Source organism: Tamandua tetradactyla, chromosome 3 (genome assembly GCF_023851605.1).
Source record: "Tamandua tetradactyla isolate mTamTet1 chromosome 3, mTamTet1.pri, whole genome shotgun sequence".
Taxonomy (NCBI): domain Eukaryota; kingdom Metazoa; phylum Chordata; class Mammalia; order Pilosa; family Myrmecophagidae; genus Tamandua; species Tamandua tetradactyla.
Genome location: NC_135329.1, coordinates 121,557,629 through 121,563,763, shown reverse-complemented (window position 1 = coordinate 121,563,763; position 6,135 = coordinate 121,557,629). Strand labels below are relative to the sequence as shown.

General features: G+C 43.5%; 2 pseudogenes; one reads left to right on the top strand and one right to left on the bottom strand.

The window, feature by feature from the left end:
* Positions 1–233: 233 nt before the first annotated feature.
* Positions 234–1,630, bottom strand: LOC143675754 (ADP-ribosylation factor 1 pseudogene; annotated as a pseudogene).
* A 636-nt stretch (positions 1,631–2,266) lies between these two features.
* Positions 2,267–4,393, top strand: LOC143675753 (tetratricopeptide repeat protein 9C pseudogene; annotated as a pseudogene).
* Positions 4,394–6,135: the final 1,742 nt, after the last annotated feature.

The following is a 6,135-nucleotide window of genomic DNA, read 5'->3' as shown; positions in this document are numbered from 1 at the left end:
TCATTGGAAACAAAAATTATTTACACGAAATAAAAAACCTGTTTGCAGACTGCATCTGCCACACTTACAGCATGGTGTGATACATATTGTGAGCAAAACACATGCAAACAGCTTCTGGCACTCAGTACTACAGAGCAGTACAATTTGCCACATAAGAGTAAAGGGAAGGGTGAAGAGGAGGAAGTAAGAGGGAGAGGTGGGAGGGGAAGGAGGCCACATTCTCACTTCCGGTTTCAGAGCTGATTGAACAGCCAGTCCAGTCCTTTGTAAAGTCCATCCCCACCAGTGGCACAGGTGGCCTGAATGTCCCAGTGTTTGTGGCGCAGAGAACGCAATCCCATTTTTTTCTGTGATTTCAGCAGCATTCATGGCACTGGGAGAGCCTGCTTGTTGGCAAACACTAGTGAGACAGCTACCCTGATCTACTCTTCTGCCAACATCCTCATGAGCTCTCCACGGGCCTCGTTCGCACCCTCGGTCATTGCCGTCAAGCACAGAGATCAGACCATGTGTGTTCTGGAAGCAGTGGCACCGCAGAGGCCAAACCTTACCCTGGCTATCTACATCCCATAAGGTGAATCTGATGTTTTTGTAGTCTACGATTTCCACGCTGAAACCTATAGTGGGAATAGCAGTTACTATTTCACCAAGTTTCAGTTTTTTGTACAAAATAGTAGTCTTTCCTGCAGCGTCCAGGCCAACTATGGGAATGAGCTTTTTTTTTTGCCAAAAAGGTCCTTAAAGAGATTAGCAAAAATATTCCCCAAGCTTGTAGACTGGTGTAACGCATACTGACCAGAGAAAACCGCTCAGTGGCCGCGGCGGCTGCAGCTGCTTGGAGCCAGGCGTTGGTTTCCCTCACACAGGACGGCGGCTCTGACAGCCGCTAGGCTTCCTTCTCGATTCCTCTCCTTCTCTCAGCAGTCTTCCGCATGGATGTGGTCTCTACCTCCCAAACAAAATGCTGGTGGTAACTGTTAGATGATTACCACACCAGGTTCCATTTCTACCTGGGCACTGTCATAAGCTACATTTCCTTGCCTCTTTTTCAGTCATCTGTCTAAATTACAGCAAAGCAGATGTCAGTTAAAGGGCTATACAATGCCTCCAGACCCGGCCACACAAATCCCCCACAGGGGATGCTCATTTGCCACTGGATGACTCATTGGATGACTGACTGAGGAGGATTTCTGAGGCTCTAGAGGAGTGTGCAGTCGAGAAGTAGAAGGACCCTGATTCTCTACAACAACATATAAAGGGAAGTACACCAGTCAGGAACATCCATTAAACTTTATGGCCCTAAACCACTGAGGCTGGGTAGCTTTATTATCCTAACTAATGCAACATCACAAATCTGTCTGCCTCTTTCTGTCTTTATGCTACCACCCTAGTCTATGACATGATAATCTCTTGCTTGGACTACTTATTGCCTCCTGTTTCCCTGCTTCCACTCTTGCTTCCTAGAAGTCATTCTCTGCATAATAGCCTGAGTGATCTTTTAGAAGCACAAATCAGGTCTTGCAACTCCTGTCTTAAATTTCCCAGGTGCTAAAAATAACCTCGGTCTTCTGACCCTGATTTCCAAACCCCACATTCTCTGGTTCTTGTCTACTTCTCCAACCTCACCCATCCTGCTATACCTGGAACATGTGAAATTCATTCCCCCCTTAGGGAGTTTGCAGTTCTTGTTTCTTTTCTCTGGAATGAACTGCCCCATTAATATTCCTTCTTGTCCTCAAGTCACAGCTTAAATATTACTCCTTCAGTGAACCCCTTGTTGCTTATTTTAAAATAGCCTATAGTCATTTTTTTAATTGTTACACCCTATTTTTTTCTGAGATATATTCAAATACCATATATTCCATCCAAAGTATACAATGTCTAACAGTATCATCATGCACTCTATTTTTTAAAAGTCAAGTTTATTGACTGCTGTTTCACTTCCATCCCCACGTGCCAAGAATAATATCTGGCACGTCATAGATACTATTATCAACAAATAGCTACTGAAGTCTGGAAAGAAGGAACGGAGAAGATGGAAGGAGGTAAAAGGAAGGAAGAAAGAAGGAAGGGAGAAATGAAGGAGAGGAGGGGGGAAGGAAGGAAGGGGTCCCTCCTATGTTTCTGTATCTTCATTTGTCCAGTATAATAGTAGGATATGTAATAAACCACTTTTAAAGTGCTTGTGAGTGTCACAGGAAATGTTGGCTAGAAAGCCCCTAGCATTATGCCTGGCATACGCCTTGCGTTTAGTAGTGTTCCGTACATGCAGTTATGTAGTCCTTCAAGTAAGTTCAGCACTCTTCCCTGGCTTGCTTGGCATTTCCAGTAGGACGGATCTTCACCTCATGCCTTTTGCTTTTCTGTTCTTCAGTGCTCTCCACAGTCCAGGCTTCTTCCTCATTATTGTGGCCAGGTTAGAATGACCCCCCTCAGCAGCCTCCATACTAAGAGAAGCACCCAGCTTTCTCCAAGCTCTGGTGAACGGTTACAAGTGTTTCACACAGTGCTATACTATTCCATCCTCTCCTCTTTATATGGCTCCCGTGAATTAGCAAACAGACCCTCACCCTGCCCTCTTGCTCTGAGTTTCCTGAAGGATTTACTCCCTTTCTTAAAACCCTTTAGTGCTCAACCTTGGCCAGGGCCTCAGGGGAGTCGATAGCATGCATGTGGGCCCTGATTGCCACTCCCCAGGAGCCACGGGCCACAACTTATGCTCATTTAACTTTAAGTTGAAGTTTTCAGATTTCCTATGGTATCTAGGTGGAAATGCTTAGTCACCCTTCTCTAGCCCCCATTGCAATGGGACTTCTGAGTGTTGCATAAACTGGGCATCTTTGTTTTAATTCTTCTTAGCCATTTGTTTGTTTTATTATTTTCTTTTCCTTTTCTTTTTTTCTTTGTATGCTGTACGGCAGGGTCACATTTCTTTCTTTTTCCATGTGAGTATTCCATTTTGCAGCAGCATTTTTTGAATTTTGTTCTTGTTTTTTGTCTGTTTTTGGGAAGTGCATGGGCCAAGAAGAATCAAACCCGGGTCTCTCGCACGGCAGGTGAGAATTCTACTACTGATCTACCATTGCACCCTGGTTTTTTTAATTGTAAGTAAAACAAAGATAGAGCAGAAAATATACAACTTCTTCTAAGGATGTTCACTCTAATGCTGTTCACAATAAAACAAGGTAGAGGCAATCACAATGCCAACCAACAAAGGAACGGTTAAATAAGTCACGAGCCTGTCACACCATGGGATACTATACAGCAGAGTACATAGAATGAGAAGAAAGAGTTCCAGGGTTCAAGGGGGAACGTTCATTTATCAGTACCATTTGAGTATTTTAAATGACAGTATAGTAACTACGTAATTAAAATGAAATTAATCTTTCCACACAAAACTGTCTGGGGACTGACTTTTCCTCACTGTGCTCTGGCCAGTAAACCGAAGCCCAGGAGCAGGCTTCCGAGCTTAAGCCGAGGAGAGGGCAAGGCATGGTGGGTGGCGGCTGAGATGCACACAGACCTCATCCACCATCTGTTCCTCAGCGCAGAGCCCAGACACCAACAAGCGCTTGGCGTGCCAAAGAAAGGGCTGCGAGGGAGGAAAAACCCCTTGGCTTCTTTTGGCAGTTGTCCCTGCCTACTCCCTTCCACTTCCAGGTCAGGGAAGTGTGTGCAAACGAAAGGAGGGAGCAAATTCAACTGGTTTTCACAGACCTGCCGCGATTCCTTAGGGCCTCTGCTTTTGGGGTATCTCCTCACTCCGAAATCACCCCATTTAGGAAACCACTTAATCTTTGGCTATCTTATTCCCACATCCTCTCCCTAACTAGCTTCCTGCATTTCAGGAGATCGAGTAATACTTCAGGGAGGAGAGGAAGGGGCTGTAGTAGGAACAAGCAAAGCTCCTGGTGAAGAGTTATGGAGCAGTCGCTGCGCAGGAGGAAGGAAACCAGCGCAGGCAGGAAGGGAAGTACCGAGATGCCGTGAGTAGGTCCGTCGAGCTCTGGTGCCGCTGGGGGATCTGGATCTCAGTCTGCCCTCTCCGAGACCTAACCTAGGACCTCAGCGCCCAGCTCTCACACCTGAACAAGAAAACGTCCTCCACAGCACCCAGATAGATTGCTGCAACCATCTAGCTTCAGATGGAGCCAGTGAACTATGAACAAGTGAAAGAATAGTCAGAAAGTCCTGGTAGGACAGCCCGATAATGCCGAGGCCTTGTGTTGGGCCAGGGTAGCCTTTTTACATAACCAGGATCAGCACTACCTCACGGCTGCCATCGACAGACAGCCAAAAGACACACTGTCTGGTGTATCTCTAGCTGGCACAGTCGGAACTCAGCAGCTGCTATCAGACAGAGAAGCAGCACTATCTGGGCATGTTTGTTTAACCAACAAAATGTGCCTCCACTTGAACTTAGATGGACCATTAGAGACCCATCAAGGGGAAACAAGAGATTCAGCAAGAGAAATTAACCCCAGATATCTGATCCCCATGGATTTCTGTTTTGTTGCTCACCCTGCATAAACTTTTCACTACTTACACAGGCTGTGTCTTTGTTTGTCCATCTTGCCTTATATTTGTATAGCTTGTTGATCCAAGGAATTTTCTACCTTGGTAAATACAACCAGAAAACATTTAAAAAAATTAAATTACTCTAAAAACAAAATTTATTTGATCTGTTGTCTAATTTGAGAACCGGGAAAGAGTTTGGGATGCCTTATTTTGCAGATGTGGAAACAGAGGTCCTGAGAAATTAAAATGGCTAATAGAGATCATATTGATCAGAATCCTGCTAACTCCTGTTCACAAAGCAATAATAAAGTCAACATGTTAGCTCCTGGAGAGGGGAAATGTGGTGTCTTCTGGAAGATGTCTTACTTCTCTAGTATACAGGTGTGGTTCAGCCAACCCTCAGAAAAAATGATGGCCTTAAGGTCAAGGGGGAAGCTGGTAGTAAATCACTGCTGGGGCACTCTTTTTTTTTAATTTCAACGCACAGCATTTAATTGTAAAACAGATTTCAGAGTTTGATATGGGTTACAATTTCACAATTTTAGGTTTTTACTTCTAGCTGCTCTAAGATACCGGAGACTAAAAGAAATATCAATATAATGGTTTAGCAATCATACTCTTTTGTTAAACTCTACCTTTTCAGTATAACTCCACCATTACCTTTGATCTTTCTCCCACTCTTTAGGAGTATTTGGGCTATGCCCATTCTAACTTTTTCATGTTGGAAGGGCTGACAATAATATGGGCCAGGGAGATGGAACTAGCTAATGTTCTGGAAAGGCTGGCCCCTCTAGGTTTCAGGACTTATCTGATCCAGGGACCCATCTGGAAGTTGTAAGTTTCTGGAAAGTTACCTTAGTGCATGGAACCTTTGTAGAATCTTATATATTGCCCTAGGTGTTGTTTAGATTTAGCTGGAATGGTTTTGGTTGAAGTTTGGCAAATAATGATAGGTAGCAATGTCTAACTGAAGTTTGCGTAAGAGTGACCTCCAGAGCAGTATGTGAACTCCCTGAGCCACTGATACCTTATTTGTTACACTTCTTCTCCCCCTTTTGGTCAGTATACTTCTGGGGCACTCTTGAAAAGAAAGATAATCTTGGATATATTGGGATGAAACATAATAGCTAACAGAGAAAATATACTATCAATTGGATTCTTTAGACAAAGCATTATCTTTAAATAGTGTTACTATCTTGATGAAATAATCTTGTTCATGCCAAAATCTTCCAAGTAAAAGGGAACCACACACATTTTATATTCAGAAATCTTAACCAGCTGACTTCTTTGGAAAACAGCAAGTTCTTCAGTATGGCTGGGAGAAAAAAATAGAGTAGTGAGAAATAGGAAAGTGGCAGGAGATAAGATCAGAGAGAGGACCAGGCCAAGTCTGTGCAAAGCTAAGGAATTTGAATTTTATCCTGAAAGCAAGAAACAGCCTAGAACATGTTTATTTTCATAGTTACTTCAGCCTTCAAACTTGTTTGAGGAGTCCTCTCATGATCTTTGTGAGCATCTTGAACTCCTTGGACCAGGTTAAATGCACTTTTTTTAGTTAGTTATTTGAGTGACTTAAGGGCTGCAATCCTTTTTTTTTTTCTTTTTAATTTCATGAAG